The following is a 19,876-nucleotide window of genomic DNA, read 5'->3' on the forward strand; positions in this document are numbered from 1 at the left end:
TTCAGAAAAGTACGCAATTTTTTTGTAATTTGGGCCATTTTGAGCTTGTCATTGAATATTGTTTGTGATTGAAAAGAGTCTTCTCTAGAAATGCTAAACACTTTTAAACTCCTTTTATTCAAGTTCATTCTTATGGAAAAAGATGATATATTTAATTTGAATAATATATTGAAAGAAAATTATGATACTTTGCTACTCGTTCTCAACATACTGATTGGGTGCTTATAAAGTTAAGAACAAGACTTGAATATTGGAAGCTTGCAACTTGGCCATTACATGTTCGTTTGCGAATAACGCAATCCATTTTGATAGCATACATACAATTCTATCTGCCTCTCATCATGTTCACTAAGGCAAACCTAGTTTCCTTTATGTCTGCTATCATGGAGATTTTTTGGTGTTCAAAAAATGGCAAAAAAAGTCTGAGATTACTCTCTATGCATCGTCTCTGCTCTCCAAAGATGCACGGGGGCTTGAACATGCTCAATATTCAAATGAATATACTTGCTCACAGGGGGAAAATGATGTTGCAGTTCATGCAAGGGGATCAGCCTTGAGCTTTCATGATCCGCTCTCTTTTGTTGCATATTGATACTTCTGCTTTTGGACATTGGCAGCCTACATAGTGGGATTTCTTATTTGGCTCTATTCAAGGCAAGATCAGAGGCTGTCCTTTTGTCTCTCGTTTGCTTCTTGATTGGAAGCATATTTTATCCCTCCTAGAATGGAATGGCAAGGATTCTTTGTTGGGAAATTCCTTGAGGGCTGAGAATATTTATTAGTCCAAAGTATTTCATCCTCCTTTGGCTATACAAGAACCCAGGCGTTCTTACTTTCTATCTTTCAAAGGCATTTCCTCTATGGCGGATGTACTTCAGGATGATGGTACTCTTTTATCTTTTTCTATGGCTACTAGCAAATATGGTTTGGGAGCTCATTATCGTCCTCTATGGCATCAAGTTTCAGAAATGCTTCAACCATTCTTGCCGATACCTTGATTGGAACTTCAGATTAGGCTTGAGGATTGGACTCTACATCTTCTTCCTTTTCAGCTCGTCCTTTGAAGCTCTCACATATCACAGTGCCTTCTCTGTATAAAGTGTTATTACTTCCACCATGGATTTCTGATAGTGCAAATTCTGTTTGGCATATGGATCGTCGACTAAAGTGGTGGAGAAAGCAGTTGCGTCTCCTTTGGCATTATAAAGTCTCTCTTCGGCAACAGCTTTTCCTTTGGCGAGTCCTACTTGGTATTTTTCCATCTGGGCAGTTACTCGCACATAGACATATTGCTCCGGCAGTTTGCCACAAATGTCAACATTTTGCTGAATCTATGCTTCACATCTTCTGGCACTGTCCAGATGTTAAAAGCACAATTTTGCAACATAATAAAGCACGAAATACATAAAGAGGTACAAAACCCTTAGCATTTACACTCTCCATTTGGAGAGATGAAGAGTAACAAGAGCATTGAAGGCAATGATCTCATTGGCAACTATACTAGATACACACTCCAATGTCAGGGACTATTACCTGCATCCATCCAAGAGAAGGTTATGTTAGAATACATATATCTTCTAGCTTGGGACTGCAGGTGTCATAGACCCCGATTGCTTGTTATCGCAGTCCAAAAATATGACCCAGTAGTCAACCAAGAGATCTAGCTAAATCATAACCTTGAAAAGAGAATTGTAGCTAAAGGTTCTAAGCCAAACAGAGTTGCCAAGCTCACACGAAAATTCCATAAACTAGAGATTAGAGTGCAAAGTAGTATAAAGGGATCCATGCCAAGTAATATAAAGGGAGCCATTAAGATAAGGTACAAGAAAAAGAAAAACTAGAGGACTAAGGTCATAGTTCACCAGTATCATACTCTTAGGGGAAATTTTCTATCAATAATTGAAAAATAGTCTAATGGCTATCTCAAGAACATAGAAGAGAAGCCAGGATGGTAGAGAACGCATATGTTTAGAGGCCCGAATCTTAGGCCATCCACAGATTTGAGGAACCCACGACAAGGGTTGCACATATAGAAGTTTGCAAATCCATTTATTCGAGTCATGCCATCAAAGGCAATATATGGAATCACCCACAAATCCATTGCTATATTCAAATATAGACTTAATCATATTTTCTATGACTATTCAAAGATCATTTCATGCATGCGACTATCTCTGAAATGAATTGCACCCACAACTATGGCCAACTCTTGGCACGTACACATATTGCTCTTGCTCTATGCCACAAATGTTTGGCTCCCACGGAATCCTTGCTCCATCTTTTTTGGAGTTGTCCCATCACTCGTGATTTCTTGCTTATTTCTTCAGCAGTGCCTCCAGGCTCGCTTTCCAACTGCTTCCTTTGGCAAGCTTTTCTAGATCTTTAGCATTCATCCACGACGAGAAAAGTTTGAGCTATTTATCATTTGGGTTCGATATTGGGCACTCTGGACTTTGTGGAAAGACAAGACCCACAATGTCTTTCAAGAGCCATGTTCTACTAGTTCTGGATGTCACTCAGGCAATTCTTTTATGATTGCATGTCTGTTCGTCAAATAGATTACATTGTCTACTTGTCCTACAATGAAATTTTTTGATCTTGTATTTGTTGATCTCCACTTTGGGGACATCCTCTTTTTAATATTACATACATACATGTAGATGACTTTATTAGATGTCAATTCTATTGCTTATGACACAATACCAAGAATGCTAACATGAAATAATAATGAAAGCATCAAGTGTTCAGAAAGCTTTGAAATCTCATGATATAAACCTAGACTCATGCTTCAATTTGACTTAAAGGATTTGTTCTTTTTTATTTCTAAAGTTTATAGATATCGAATGTGAAAATCATGCTTAATGGAAAGTAATTATGTCAATCGATTTTAAATCTTGATTGGAAAGCAATGATATTCTCTACATTGATGACTGAGATTGATTTATGTATCAACAAAATCATTGAGTTGTGCATTGTCTTTATTATTTTCTTGGATGATGAATCTAGGAAACAAGCATTTGGCTTATAGATCAAGTTAGGAATGACATTAGAAGATACTTCTTCATATAAGACAATAACGAATAAAGTCATGTGATATCAATGCAATTTGTAGATATTATAAAATCAAAAGAAAATTCTTTTCCGAGCACAGAACCAACTATGGTAATGTTTAAGAATGGAAAGAAAGAGTAGTCACATAAGCAACAAGATGAATCTTTGATAAATTGTTTTACAAAACTCTATGCTATATCAATCGATTTAATAAACAAATTATTCCAAGAATGACAAATGTCAAAAGTTCTAAATTTTGTGACATATTAGAATTAGCCTCCTCCATAAGAGCTCAAAGTCTTCAAATGTGGCAACAGCTTGGCTAGTCCATTGCTCATAAATCTACCTGTGCTACATACTCATCAATGTGCATTCTATTGCAAATCCATATAGTCTATTCATTAAATGACCTCCCACAATGGTTGTGCATTAACATTTCATTCTCCAACAATATTGATGCCTCTCATGCGACCATCGTGATCACTTGCACTTCATGGTCTACATTAACAACTTAGATACAATCTATCATTTGGCTTGATAACCAATGGATGCTTGTTAGTATGTAATATCCTTGAAATGAAAGTGTTATTGCTGCTATCACAAAGTATTAAAGTGCAATCTTCGTAAATTTGTGTCTTTTGACTCATTGATACATAAATAATACTGCTTTGGATACAAACATAATAATCTTAACTCGATTCTCATTATAATTTAATAATTTTAGAACACTATAAAGTTTAACAACTCTTTGACATGAATATATTTTGTAGTGCTTCCCATGTTTCTTATATTCTCCTCTTACACTCCTTGCAACTTAAATTTTTTATATAAAGTGCTATCAATCCCAACTTTAGCTTGCTCATCTAGGGAAACTCTTGTTCTTTTTTTATACATGATATATTTTCTAAAATTAGAGTGCACCATTAAAAGGAAGAACGAAATTGACCTCTTCCACTTTACCAGAGGCACTTTCTACTTTCTTGTATTCAACTAACACTATGTCTCTTAGTAATCCAAAACTTTGTAAACCTTGTAATAACCCTGAATGCTAAAGGCTTCTCCCATTCTTTAATTCCAATTGATGTAGTGCAAATTAAAGTAAGCAAAGTATCATATACCTAGATGAATCCAAGAACATTCCCAAACTCATCCTCTAAAACCACAATTTGAAAATGTCCTTGTGAGACAAGTATGCAAGAGAATCTATCTAATGAGCACATAGACAATCATAGACAAGTATGCAAGAGAATATATCTCATGAGCACATAGACAATCATAGAATAATGGCTGCAGTGAAGAAATGAAACTTGGAAAAAGTTGGCTCACCAAAGATTCGATGATTTCTATCTTTCCATAGAGTCCAGAGTCCCCAATATTGAACCCAAGTGAAAAAGAGATTAAAATTTTGCCTGCGTCGATAGATCCAGAATAGCAAAAAAACTCACCAAAGTGAGGAGAACCTTGAGATGTTGCTATAGAAAATGTAAGAAGTTGCCAATCTCAAGGCCATGCCAAAAAATATGAGGCAATGATTCTCTTGGAGTTAAACAACGATGACAAATTGCAAGAGCAACGTGTCTGCATGCAATGGGTTGACCAAATGGAATAACTCCAAGCATCATTCACCACAAGAAAACTAGTTGTCGAAGAGGAAGTTTATAGCTCCAAAGTTGCCACAATAAAATTTCCCCACCATTTTGCATTACAATGCATAGACCAAAACTGATTTACTCAATTTGAAATCCAAGGTGGAGGCATGAAAGCCTTATACAGACTAGCAACTGTGACATTGGTCCATAGCAAAGGATGAGTGCTCGAGCCCTCACTCTATAGAGCCCAATTTGTAAGGATAAAAGGTGAGCTCTAGTTTTGGCACCAATTGGAAACACTTAAGCATCTGAGAAAGATAGTTCCAAAGAGGTCAATAATGTAGCCCCAAACCATATTGTCGAGCTGTTGAAGGAAAAGATAACAAAGTGCCATCAAGATGAACCACATATCCCACAAACCAAATCTCCCTCTCAAGGAAATATGAGATTTGCTACAAGACCAACGGATGATCAAGCACCTTTGACCAATGCAAACCCTCAGCACGCAAATGATTGCCAGCAAGAGAGTCATGACCATGCCATTTAAGGTGAAAGAGAATTGCTTTCCAATCCAAAAACATTCGAGAGACAAAGGGGCATCCTTTAACCCTAATATCAATATATCCTAGAAGAGAATCTCATCGAGTGGGTTACTAGTGGTGGCCAAAAGCATGAGTGGTAAAATGTGAAAGCATCGAGTGGGCTGCTAGTGCCAAAAGCATGAGTGTCAAAATGTGAAAGAAAAAGTCACATCATGGCAACCCATGGTTGATCACTATGCATAAAGTCGAGCATCCTTTTCCCTTTATGTGCCAAAATATGTATATGAATATTCAATTATTTAGAATGCATCTTTGGGGAACACAGGTGATCCATTGAGTGTAATTTAATACCCTTACAGCCATGCCATGAGTGCTAGAAGGTAATATCCTTCTTGCCAGAAGTATATGTAGGCAACCAAAATTGATAGTACCATTCAGAGTCAAACATGCAAAGGCCAAGTTGTTAACTTCCATATTACAACTTCCTTTTAAGCTTTATGAGCACCCAATCCATTTTTTGGTGGTGAGAGACCATCCACCCCATCAAATAGCCATGAAGATGAACCAACTAATTAGACAAAATAAATTTCCCAAGCCACAATGATGGTGCCAGACTTTAGCATGCAATGAAAAAGCTTAGATTTTTAAAAGTTCACTTGCAATCCAACAACTAATCCATACAATGATAAAGCACACATGAGTTGTGAGAGATCTGTCTCAGTATTCTTAGGATGAAGAAGGATAGGTCCTTATACCTTGTCATTTGTATGGGGGCTTTTTTCCATGCATCTCCAAACCATGCAAAGTATTTACAACCATAAGATTATCTCTATATTGAAGCATTGAATGAGTGGCTATTGCATACAACAATGCACTGAGAGGGCATCCCTGCTATATTGAATTATGTGAAGAGTCCATTGTTTAGAAATGTTTGTCCCATGACAGAATGTAGGCAGCTTTACAATCACACTAGAGCCTGTGGGAGAGGAGAGCACACACAAAGGGTTAAGGAGACACCAAAAGTGGTGGAGCAAAAGCTACTCCAGCTTATTCCTCTATCATATATATATGAGTATACATGGGCACTATATAGTGGGTGGGCACACTGCCCTTTACCCCAACAACCTCCCACTTAAAGGCAGTGTGCCTTTAAGGGAGTATAGTACACATATAATACAATCAGCCATAGGCTGAAAAACAAGATGACCAGACCGTCATCCTATGCCCATCGACACTTTACAATGTGCAAAGTGCATAGAGGATAAGCTGCTAGCAAACATCAGGTTTGCAGGATAGAAAATGACAAGTTGTAGATGCCTGTCAACCAAGATTTCATGCCAGATCTCACTGGGAGAGTGAACTCTCACCACCACGTGCTCCTGTGCTAAGTCCATAGCACCCGAACTATCACTGTGCAAAGAAAATATCTCTATACGACCTGTGACCATAAGCACATGCCCTACAATAGACCTCTGCTGGTCTACCCAACTTGCATCACCTGCATGCTACTCCTGGAAGCATAAGGACTTGATGTCCACAACCGCTTCCCTACTGCCAAAATCTACCATAATCATGCTACCAACTCCCACTGCAACGAAAGCAAGAACCGGAAGTGTAGCCCCAATGGCAAACATGTGAGAACCAAGTCTCAACACAGTCATGGATGCATGAAGTACTATGGCTGCCATATCAACCATAACTTGCTACTCAACTGATTTGTGATCATCAAACCTGCTGTGTTTTAAGTATGGAGCCAATACAGACAATGGAGTACTCAGTAACTTCCCCCTCTCCATAGTGAAACAACCAAGTATCTGACAAACATCATCAAGACCATGCAGCTCCCACTGCAAAGCATCCCTGTCCATAAGGAACCATATGGCAAGTAACCTCAGAAGGATAGCAACCTCTTGAATACTGAGACCATAACTTGTCTCACTGCTCATCACATCCTGAGCTCTCATAACGGTATCAAACCTATGAAGCCAAGCTCGAGGGGATTGCTTCTGGCCATGGAGGCACTTACGAAGCAAACATATCAATGATTCCTGCCCATGCGCAATATGACCCGAGTCAATAACTGCAGAAACCATATCTGTCCTAACATAACCAGCCAATGGATCATACCGGGCATCATTAGCCAAGGTATCCTCCTCACCATGCACAGCCTCATCCTCATTTGCAAGAGGCACTCCGCATCCTGGGAGTAAACTGTAACTGTCCATAGAAGATGCATCAACAATCTCCATAGGAGTATAAACCTATGGAATACTGGAGACATCTGACCGTCTTTGACCAAAATAAGGAAATAATCATGGTTGTCCTAACTTTATAACCTGCTCACCATGGGAAAAACCTCCACTCCAAGGGATATGGGCTACCCCTGCAAAGAATTCGGAGGTATCAATGCACTTACATCCTCCTGGAACACCACTCTCTTGCTATCCACAGTCTCGAGCTGTCTAAACATAGCTGTCTAAACATAGCATCCTCTCTGAAATAGACATTATGGCTGCGTATCAACTCTCTAGTTGAAGAATCCCATAACCTGTAGTCCATACTGGACTCACTGTATCCAAGGAAGATACACCTTCTCGATCGGGAACCATGAGCATAAGCCTCATAGCCAAATACACGTAAATGCTCATAACATGGTGCCCTGCCTGTCAAGAAGTCAAATGGCACTCTACCATTCAGAGATCTCCTGGATGACCTGTTAAGCAAGTATGCAACTGTCTTACATGCCTCAGCCCAATAGCATTCGGTAAGACCTGCATACCGTAGCATGCTACCAATCCTGTCCAATAGAATTCGATTTATGCCTTCTGCCAAGGCATCGTGAGCAGAAAGATGAGGAGTGGTCAACACCCCCTGATACCAAGTGTATCACATAGATGCTGAAATGTAGAAGAGGTAAACTCTGCATCATCATCAGTCATCAAGTTCAATAGCTTCTATCCTGATTGATTTTCAGCATTACCCAAGAAGCACTGAAATGTATCATATACATCATGCTTCTGCCGAATCGGATATACCCATATGTACTTTGTAGCAGCATCAATAAATGTCACAAAGTAAGAGGCACCACCCAGTGAAATGGTAGGCATAGGCCCACAAACTGCACTATGAACCAACTGCAATGGCTCAACATTCCTCTCACTGGCTGTCTTCCTCACAAAAGAGGATCCTGACTGCTGACCATTATCACAATTATGACATAAAATTTGAGAGACATCCATAACAGGAGTGTATCTCAATGTTGTAAGGGCTTCCATACCTGCAGTAGACATATGTCCAAGTCTAGCATACCATAAACTAACTGATGGCTGCTTACTAATCATAAGCATCTTATCCTGGACACCTGATACATGCAATGCATAAGAGAATCCAACCCGTGATCTCGTAGCCATAACCAGATTGCCTCTAGCAATCTTCCATGCATGATCACCCAAAGAGACATGATAACCTGCCTCAACCAATTGTCTAGTACTGATCTTACTTGTAGCAAGTCCTGGTATATGTCTAACCCTCTGTAGAACAAGAATAGAGCCACTAGGCATAACAAGGTGGATATCCCCATAGCCATAGACATCCATAGAATGATCAATGCCCATCAATTCACTCTCCACAATGCATTCCTGATATGCACTGAACCATGACCTGTGAGGGGTCATATGACATGAAGCACATGGATCTAACATTTAATCACCGAGAATGGGTACATCAGTGGCCAAGAAGAAGGTGTCAAACATAGACAAAAGAATGCCTTCATCACTGCTAGTGTCAGTGGAAACCCTGGCATCCATGCCTTGAAGCTCAGCATGCTTCTTCTCCTTCTTCCTGTCATTCTTAACCTTGCTCTTCTTCTTGCATTTTCTTAGCCATTTCCAGCAATACTTTTTCATGTAGCCATACTTTCCACAATAGAAACATCTAACATAAGTCCGAGAGCTAGACTTGCTCTTGGAATCCCCCCTTGAACATGACCTGTTTCTACCAATTGATCTACCTCTGGAGTGCATATCAAGGCTGTATTTCAGCACATCAGGGCATTTCAACCGATCATGTTGTAACATAACACTATCATGGTCATACATCCAGCATATATGAGTATAGAACTCATGTAGCTTCATGATATGGCAGAGCAGCCGGATGGTTCCAGGGAGGAGCGAATCTCTATTTCTTGCATTGACCATATGCTTCTAATTATGCCAATTATCATCTACTATTTCCACGATTCATTGTTATTATATATACATATATTTCTGCGCTTCCTTGTCTACTTATGTTCCAACTTCCAATGCTTCGGAGTGATAGCATACTTTTGGGTCGAATGGAGCCGGTTTTGTGTCGCACAGCCAAACAAGGAGCATATTAGTCGATTTTGCACTTCCTTGAGCTCTAGAACGTACTCACAGAATGCTTCGTGGGCACTAACGACTGTATTGGTCTTGTAGGAGATGCTAGGTTAGACGCTCTCTTCCACAGTCAATGGAGATTTTTTGTTTGATATCGTGATTAGTCGCAGCAGCAATGTCAATGCTCCAAGTTTCCAAAGATGTATCCCATAGCCAAAATACAAAAATATAAAACTTAATTCATCGCATGTGGAAATTCCAATAAGTCTTCATTTTGTCAATGCTCCAAGTTTCCAAAGATGTATCCCATAGCCAAAATATTAAAATATAAAACTTAATTCATGGCATGTGTCAATGCTCCAAGTTTCCAAAGATGTATCCCATAGCCAAAATATAAAAATATAGAACTTAATTCATGGCATGTCGAAATTCCATTAAGTCTTCATTTTGTCAATGCTCCAAGATTCCAAAGATGTATCTCATAGCCAAAATATTAAAATATAAAACTTAATTCATGGCATGTGGAAATTCTAATAAGTCTTCCAAAATGACATGGCTATGGGATTAATTAACAAAGATTGAGTTTTGGGAGTTTCTCCTTGGCGTCGAAAAATAAACCCTTAGCCATGAATATATGAGATGCATGGTATAGAAATCTCACTCTATTTTTCCATGGGAGAAGACAACTTTAGTATTCTTTTCTTCATATTCAAATGTCTAGATTTATGGGAGTACATTACATTTTCTACTAACTTCCTATCCCTGCTTTGGAATAAGTATATGCATTTACTAATGATGCAAAATTGGGAGGCAAATTTCTGAGCCATTGTCAGACTATACATTATATTTTAATAGATTCGGTTTAATAAAAGAAGTATGGGAAAAGAAGAAACATTTTTCTTTTGGAACTTTGGGAATCTTTCAATCTTGAGCTTTTTACTTATGCTTATTTACTTTGGTTGTTATGTCAACAAAAAAACCATGGTTTCATTAGTGCTTTTGGGAGCCATGACTACGTAAGATTTCTTAGAAAAAATTGGTAAGGTTTGAGAGCTAGGCATTTGAATTTTAAAGAGATTTTTAAAATATTTTTCCCATATGTTTTCCGAGAGTGTTCCCTTAATTGATTTCCTTAATAGCATGTTCTACTTTTTTCCTATAGTCTAGCTTGTATTTTTTAAAAAGAGATTGATAAGGCTTAAGAAAATAGGCCTTAGGATTTTCATTGGATTTTTTACACTTGGAAAGGGCTTACTATGCCAAAGGAAAGGAAAGTTCAGTTTCTCTAGGACAGTTACGAAAATATTCTTTAAGTTAAGAAGCAATCATGGTTTCATTAGTGTCTTTGGGAGATTATTAAAGTGAAACTTGGAATTATCTTGGGTATATCGTATTTGCATTATGAAATCTTTGGCGTGATTTAATGGACTCATACTACGGCATTGGCAACTTCGAGGAGGACTTGGTGATGTATTATCTCTATTTCTTGTAATATAGGAATGAATTAGCTACTAGGGATCACTCTTCACTCTTTTTGCAATTTGGAAATTTTATTAGGATGAATGGGAATAATTATGTTGACTCCCACTTAGCTACCTTGCTTGAAGAGGTTGACTATGAAGGAATTACTCCCACTTGGTGTTTGAAAAGGACAATGGCATATGTGTGCATTTGGCTTACTATAATATTGGAAACTAGTCCAGTAGTGTAGTAAGCTAGATCATTTGGTAGGATGAACACACACTAGTAATTCATTGTAAGATAAGAAAAATCTTACGACTAATGGCTATACTTGAGTTGAATCGATTCGTTTCAGGTCTGATTATGGCACGGGGACTATGGGACTAGCTCCTTCCCTTGGTTGCTAGGCCATGATGCTTGGACCAGCATCAAGTTATGGGACGCATCTATTGGCCATGGTATGGAAGGTCTACGAGAAGATGCATTTCCTCTTCACATATTTGATATTCAAGAAAAGTCTCCACGTAGTAGAGATAATATGTCTAAAAACTTGAAGTGTCATATCTAATAAGAAGAATGTTCTTTTGATACTCGAAACTAATATCCTTGACCAATTGTCAAGCATCTTTCACTTGATACATTTTATCAAATTTCTTGACCTATTGGTCTAAGGACGCTTATATGACTATAGAAACTTGACCACCCTTCACCGACTGGTTGGAGAGAATTGATTCTTGTACTTGCTTTTCACTTACGAATCCAAATCCACTATCAAGAATAATGGATAGTAAGATGACCTCGACCGACTAGTCGTAGGATGTTCAGTTATTATTACACTCTAAAGTATTATCCGATCGACTGGTCGAAAGATTCTTTCATGAATAGGGGAACCATGCCACCCTCCATCAACAGGTTGGAGAGGTTATGATTGTGATTATTTTGGATATTGATTGTGACTTAAACTAGGACATTAGTTTGACCCAATCCATTGTGATGGGCGGATTGCTGCCCTCACTTGGATTGTGTGTCAGGACTTGCGAGAATGCGGTTAGTGGGAAACACACATACACACATAGCCTTGGGAATCCTTATGATAAATGGGTGTCCATACAGTTTTACACGCTTTAATGGGTGTAACCAGCAAAAGCTTTTTTCCCCATGCAAATATGATTGGCCATTGCTCAATGTCATTCAAGGATCCATGAGAGATTTTACCATAAAAAATACTCAAGCTTGATCTTGGGAATATCTTCCTTAAATATTAGGTCTTGGGTTATGTTTTTTCATGTTATTTTGGTACCATATGGAGTTAAGAACTTAGAAAAAGAAATATCTATTGATATCTCCCATGGAAATTAATTGATACTTCTTATTAGAGGAATTGATTGAAACTAATCCCAAAAATAAGACTCTCCATAGTGGGTAGCTAAAGCTCCCCCTCAAGGACCTCTCCAACCTTGCATTTATTAGGCTTCTATGACACCGCGAGAGTATAGATTTGAGGTTAGCATAATGATGATATATATGACTTATTTAGTCATGAATTATTTATAGACTTTGGTAACAAGACATAAACTAAGTATGACATAATTTTGTAATGTCGCTATATGGACAAGGATTCTTTTGGAAAGTTATAATACTAGTTGAATTTACACTCATGGATATAAGGATGTGTATCACCCTCTTTCCAATATGATGGTGAGGGATTGTTGATATGCAACTACACCATGACAGGATGGAGAGTGTTGTACCACTACGCAGTACACAATAAGCCACATATCTTTTCAAGAACTTGTGAATGACTCTAATACTATATAATACAATAAGACCTTGTCTTAGGGGATTAGTTATTATGCCTCTTGCTTCACCAAAGGATGTTGAAATTTCCTAGCTTTTAAATTCATGAGGAATGCATGATTTTTTGGAGGGAATCCTATGTGTAAGGATAGATAATTACAATATATCTGTCATAGATATGGGTAGTTCAATGGTACTTGCAGGCATGGATAACATGATGGGAAGTACATGGGGAGGTTGGCATTAACTCCTCCTATGTGTACAAACTTGCATTAACTCCCTCCATCATGCTCTCCAAGTCCATCGCACTCTCTTGCTCCATATGAGCTTCACCTCCTCTATGCCTCCAACTCCTTTCACTCCTCTCCTACCTTCTTCGTACTTGCCTCCAGCCACTTCTCCATAATGTGAGACTACAGCCACACCGTGAGGGAGGAATGTGAAAAATGAACTCCTATCTTCTTGCATATAGTGTGGGCTCGAGACAAATTGTGGAGTGGAGTAAATGGATAATGACATGATTCGCTTTAGTCCAACTCACAATAATGGATGAACACCTACTAATTATAGCCTTCTCCCGCCTGGCTTCCTTTTATCTTTGCCTATTAATTGTGTATACTCTGGTCTAAGCCTACTATGTATAATTCAATGCTCTAGAAAATAACCACGTTGAAACGCTAGCTTTTGTGAGCCTATGGATGTTGAGAACGGGCTCTAAAAGATCAACAGAAATGTGTGTGTGGTTTTGATACAGTCAAGGAAATGTCTTAAAATTTCATGAATTTGTGGATAAGTAGTTTGCAATCTAATTACCTCTCAACCTTTGAGGTTTTGTGGTGTGAGTTCAACTAAGAAATTATAGTTTTGTGAATAAGCTATAACTTTTCTTTTGGAAGCCGACTCGTCGGACATTGATAACAAAAGTTGTGATGTTGTGAAAAAAAGTTATTTTTGCTATAGCCATAAAAAAGGAGAAAGGGAGTAAGGATTCCTGCTTTTGGATATTTTTAGATTTTTTTCCACACTCAAAAAGATCAAGATGTATTTCTTTACACTTTTTGAATGTCAACATCTGATTACTTTTAGAATTTTGGAATGCTTGCAGGAAAGTAACATGGCATTGAGGGACTCGGGAATATTTACTTTTTTTTGAATATTTATTTTATAAATTTTCATTGATCGATCATACATGCCTAACGATTCTTGTTTCTAGGCCTAATAAGTTCAACATCATGATTCTCTAAGCATTGATCAAAGGACAATGGGGTCTTTAATTAGTCTATGTAGTCCCTTGGGAATTGCCTAACATTTTATAAGTATTTCATTAACTGCCTAAATGTCAGTATTTGATTACTTTTGAATATTAAAATGCCAAGATTTAAGTATGCTAGTCTAGATAGAGTGACATGGATAATAATTGTGTGCCAGCATTGAAGCCTGGCTCCCATAGCTTGAATGTATTGTTCTAACTCTCATTTGGTTATGATGGTGCCTCTTTATCAAGTTTGCATTAATAAATCTAAGGCATGAAAATATGGTGTTGGCAACTTCGAGGAGTACTCTACAATGGATTATCTCCAACTTTGAGAAGTACTCTACTATCTTAGATAAAATCCAATCAAGTATCATAGTGATTACTTATGAGTCATCATCATGCTCATTATCCTTAGTAGTGGATTTGGATCAGTAAATGAAGAGTAATTAGAAGTATCAACCCTCATCCACAGTCGATGTGGGGTAGCCAAGATTTCATAATTATAAAAGACTCCTCAGACTAGTCGGTCTAGGACATCCATAGTATATATCAAGTGAAAGTGCCCAACCAATTTGTCGAGGTTATCAGTACAAAGTATGAAAAAGTATCCTTAATAATAGAATTAAAACTTTGAGCATACAAATAGATTATCCCTGGTAGGTGGAGACTTTTCTCAAATATCAAATGTTTGAAAAAGATATGGATCCTCTCGTTAACTTTACATCCCATGGGCAATGTTTCCATCCAACAACTTGATGCCGATCCAAGCATCGCAGCCTAGCAACCAAGGAAAGGAGCTAATCTTGAGGTCCTTGTGCTAGAATCAAGTCTGAAACTTAAACAAATTGGAAAATACTAGAGTGTAATAAGTGGACGTCCTACGACCAATCGGTCGAGGTTATCAATAAAAGTAATAGAAGAAAATCCATAATTTTTCACTTAATATTAAAACTTTGAACATACAAATAGATTATTTATAATAATTGGAGACTCATACTTAGAAGTAAAAGAGTAGAATAAACTTTTACACCATCAGTTGGTATTGTGAGTATGATAGCTTCACAACAGAAGGGTGAACCAAATCCTCTTATGACTTATACATACCAAGGGCAATGCTTTTAGCCATTAATTTACTGTCGATCCCAACATCCAAGTCTAGCCATCAAGGAAAAGAGATGTCCTCTAGTCCTAGTACTAAATTCGAGCATGAAACCCAATCAAGTATACCCATTAGTCGCAAGATTTTTATTATCTTACAATGGATATACTGGTGTGTGTTTGTCCTCTATCAACTATACTACTAACTCAATTCTCAATGTACCAATAAACCAAATACAATCATATATCATTGCCTTAACACTCAACAAGTGAGATTTATCCATTACCACATCGTTCTTTTTGACAAAGTTTCAAAGTGGAAGTCAATTAACATACTCACATTCATGTCAGTAAATTGCAAAGAGTACAATAATACTCATGACTAGTATACAATAGAAAGTCCAATCCTCTTTATCATCAGTAGTTGGAGATAATCCATCATAGAGTACTCGAAGTTGCCAACACCGTATTTTCATGCCTAATTTATTAATGGAAACTTGATGGAGAGGCACAATCACAACCAAATGAAAGTTAGAACAATTCATTCAAGCTGTGTGGAGCCAGGCTTCAACGCTAGCACACAATTATTATCCATGTCACTCTATCTAGACTAGCATACTTAAATCTTGGCATTTTAATATTCAAAATTAATCAAAGGTTGGCATTTAGACAATTGATAATATGCTTATAAAATATTAGGGCGATTCCCAAGGGAGTATATAGGCTGATCAAAGATCCCATTGCTCTTTGATCAGTGCTCAAATAATCATGATGTTGAACTTATTAGGCCATTAGGCATGTCTGACCAGTCTATGGAAATTTTGTAAAAATAAATATTCATAAAAGGTAAATATTCTCGAGTCCCTCAGTGCCATGTTACTTTCCTACAGGCATTCCAAAATTCTAAAAGTAATCAGAAGTTGTCATTCAAAAAGTGTAAAGAAATCCATCTTGATCTTTTCAAGTGTAGAGAAATTTGAAAATATCCAAAAGCAAACATCCTTACTCCCCTTTCTCCTTTTTAATTGTTGTAGCAAAAATAACTTTTGGCTATTTTGACAGCACTATAACATTTGTTATCAATGTCAGATGGGTTTGCTTCCAAAAGAAAAGTTGTAAGCTATTCATAGAACTACAATTTTTCAATTGGACTTAAAGGTTGAGAGGTAACTAGGTTGCAAATTAGATATCCAGAAATTTCTACAATTTGAAGACATTTCCCTGGTTGTAGTGCGTGCACACACACACACACACACACACACACACACACGTACGTGCACATGCATATGCATAGAGATATGAAACCCAATGTCTTGTGGATTTAAAATCAACATTCTTTCCACATCAATCATCTGGTTATAGAGTTGTTTGCATATTGACTTGACTATCTAATGTGATAGTTAGCCCATGTTTCTTCTTGCGCTTAGATTTTCAATGTCCTATAATGCCACCATAGCTATAATTTTCAATTCTTAAAATTTTATTTGTTCCATAACCTCCTTGGGTTTCCATGGACCTCTATGAGTTGTATTTTGTTGTTAACATAGTGATTCTTAAAAGGACACTTATGCGTGGGTCAAGTGTGTAAGTGGGGGAGATACGCAAGGAGAAATACTGATAGAAAGAAAGATTTATTAACATTTGCAAGTGGCCTCTTTAGGCCTATGGGATGAAATCAAAAATACATAATGAATTATGCATGCAGACACGCATGCATGCAAACAATTGCATGCACATGTGCACACTGTAAGAACAAATTTATGAAGGTATACCTATGTTTGTGTGTGCTTGTGTGTGCTTGTGTGTGACCACCTATGTGATGAGTGTGCTTGTAGTAGGTGTGATTGATGATGTGTCAATCAGTAGGTGTGAGTGTGGAAGGTTCTAGTGGATGATTGAGAGATTCATGGAGAGATCAGTGGAGTGATTTGTGGATCTAGGATGCTCTCTCTTGATCTCACATACAATGTACCACTGGCTTATATATTGGTACTTCCTCTCATGAATAAAGTACACTTTCTCCATCATTGATGATCTCATCATGTCTTCCTTTCAGTTCCTTCATTTGGTATCAGAGCCATTTCACCCTCCCTAGCCTCCTAGGTGTCATGTCATCACCTTCTTCATCCCTTCCAACTCCATCTTCATTATGCCCTCTTCTTAGCTGAGCTTGTAGCATCAAATTCTTCTCATCTGACTGTTGGATTTTGAAATCCTTCCAGCTGAAGCTTCCCCACACTAGGGCACACATCTCCATTGGAGGGATTTCCAAAATTGTGTGTCTACAATCTGTGCCTCCATGATTTCTACTGACCAAACTATCTCAAAATGTGGCTGCTACAGTTACAATTTTGATCTGCCGTCTTAGCCACACTTGGATGACATCTAGAGCTACTTGTTGCCGAGATTTGAGCTCATTTCATCAAGGGAATGAGGAGATTTTGTCATATCTTTGTCGAATTTTGAAGCTACTGCCATGAGAAGTGCCGCATGACATTTCATCCCTGATTACTACTGGATATAGTCCTCATTAAGGGTCTTCATCCTGTCTAGAAAGGCCCCTTATTATTGCTGTAAACAGTTCGAATTTTGCCCTCCAGCTTTGATCTGCTCAAATCGGGGGTAACTACTATATCTGGCAAAGATTATCTCAATTGGCAATGTTCTAGTGCTCAAGTTTTTCAGTTATATGTCAGTATTCTTTGGTCTTTTGCTTTGTTCAGGATTTGAAGAAGTTTTGAGCAACATTTTATGCCATCTTTGAGGTCCTATCTATAGTTTTGACAGTATTTCCATGCATACGTAGTCAAAGGACTTAGTCAAAGTCAATATTCTCTTCAAGGGTTGATTGTTAGAGCTGTACTCTCTGTATATTGATTGTGGAAGACTTGTTTGAATGATATGGAAGTCATTTATATTCATGTATACGGGGATGATATGCTCTATGCATACAACAAGGAAAATTTGAGAAAAATTATGTATGGCTTCATGTTTCATACACTATGCTATGCAACATTGAGATTTATGCTTTGTCTATGCAAGCATATGAAGGATGTCTTGATGGTACTCAAGTCCAATGAAGTGATATTCCTATGCAAAGGTATGAGTTGTAGTATGTTGGCTCCTGTTTATACTTGTTATGATGGATATGTATGCATATTGATGCTCATATAATGGATACTCTTCATAGGTTCTCTGCCTTGGCTTTGCCTAAAATACATGTAATGGTGAAAGATTATGTGCTTCACTTGAGTAGTGATTTGATGAGCATAGATCTGAAGATAAGGAATACATTATGTGCCTCAATGGTGATATACTAGCTATACTAGCTAGTGATTCTTTTATGGAGATATGTTCTTGGATGCATGACAAGAAGATTATGAAGTACAATACATTAGAAGGTTTGGTGATCAAAGGACATGGTGAAGACATGATGATGATCAAGTTTGATACTCCAGGTTCTCCTGAAAAGGACAAGAGAGGCATCCCCAAAGGATACCTTTCAACTTCAATAAATTAATTAAGACATTCCACATTAGTTTTAGGGTTTGTGTGTGGTCACTAAGGGTTCTTTGCCTTGGGATGTCCCCCTAAAAAGATTGTATTGGGTTTTGTAAGGGTTGCTAGTCATTTTGTCAAGAAACCTCCAAGAGAGATTGTAAACCAGGGACCAAAATTGGAGTGAGATCATGTTGGAGCTAGGGTGTCCAAATGAGTCTACTGCCAATGCAACTTAGAGTGAGTCTAGGTTGGGATCATGTGTGTTGCAAGCCATGAAGTTTCCCATAGACTGCTGCTAGGGGTCAAGGTGATCAATTTGTGGAGGGGTGTTAGAACAAATTGATCAAGGTATACCTATATTTGTGTGTGCTTGTGTGTCCATGTGTGTGACCACCTATGTGCTGAGTGTGCCTGTAGTAGGTGTGATTGATGATGTGTCAGTCAGTAGGTGTGAGAGTGGAAGGTTCTAGTGGATGATTGAGAGATTCATGGAGAGATCAATGGAGTGATTTGTGGATCTAGGATGCTCTCTCTTGCACTCACATACAATGTATCACTAGCCTATATATTGGTACTTCCTCTCATGAATAAAGTACACTTTCTCCTTCATTGTTGATCTCATCATGTCTTCCTTTCAGTTCCTTCACACACATCCATGCTTACAGTGTATACTAGCTTTGAAATAATCATGTCAAACACAAGAAATAATTGATCTTAGCTCTGTGTGATCCCAATCAAGATCTAAGCAAGAATCCACATGCCTTTGAAGCATGTTACAAAATTTTTTATCATTGTCCTCTACTTTGCATAGGATGATGGACCCATGGGTGTCGTGGAGTGGTTGGACATGATTTTTATGAGAGTGATGTTTCTATGAGAGTGCCTCAAATGGTAGGAGCGCTCCATGATCATGGTCCATGCTCCTCCATGCTCCAATGTCAATGTTTGTAGGGAAGGGACCGTGTCTCTTGCATCTATGATGTCCACTTTGTGTGGGCTATGCAAGTAAGCAATGGTATTAGTCTCAAATCTTGTAGTATCTAGGACATCTCATTGCCACATGCTTCTCAATCTCCACATCTTGCAAGTTGCAGAGTGCATAACCTCATATCTTGATGATGTTTGCAACAAGCATTTACAATTTGCCTCAATTAGAAAGCAAAGAGATGAGGTTAGAGTTAGCCATGGCTATTGCATTACGTGATGTGTGGATCTATAAGTACT

This window comes from Dipteris shenzhenensis, chromosome 27 (assembly GCF_047967505.1).
Source record: "Dipteris shenzhenensis isolate YYH24624 ecotype China chromosome 27, Dip_SZ_1.0, whole genome shotgun sequence".
NCBI classification, from domain to species: Eukaryota; Viridiplantae; Streptophyta; class Polypodiopsida; order Gleicheniales; family Dipteridaceae; genus Dipteris; species Dipteris shenzhenensis.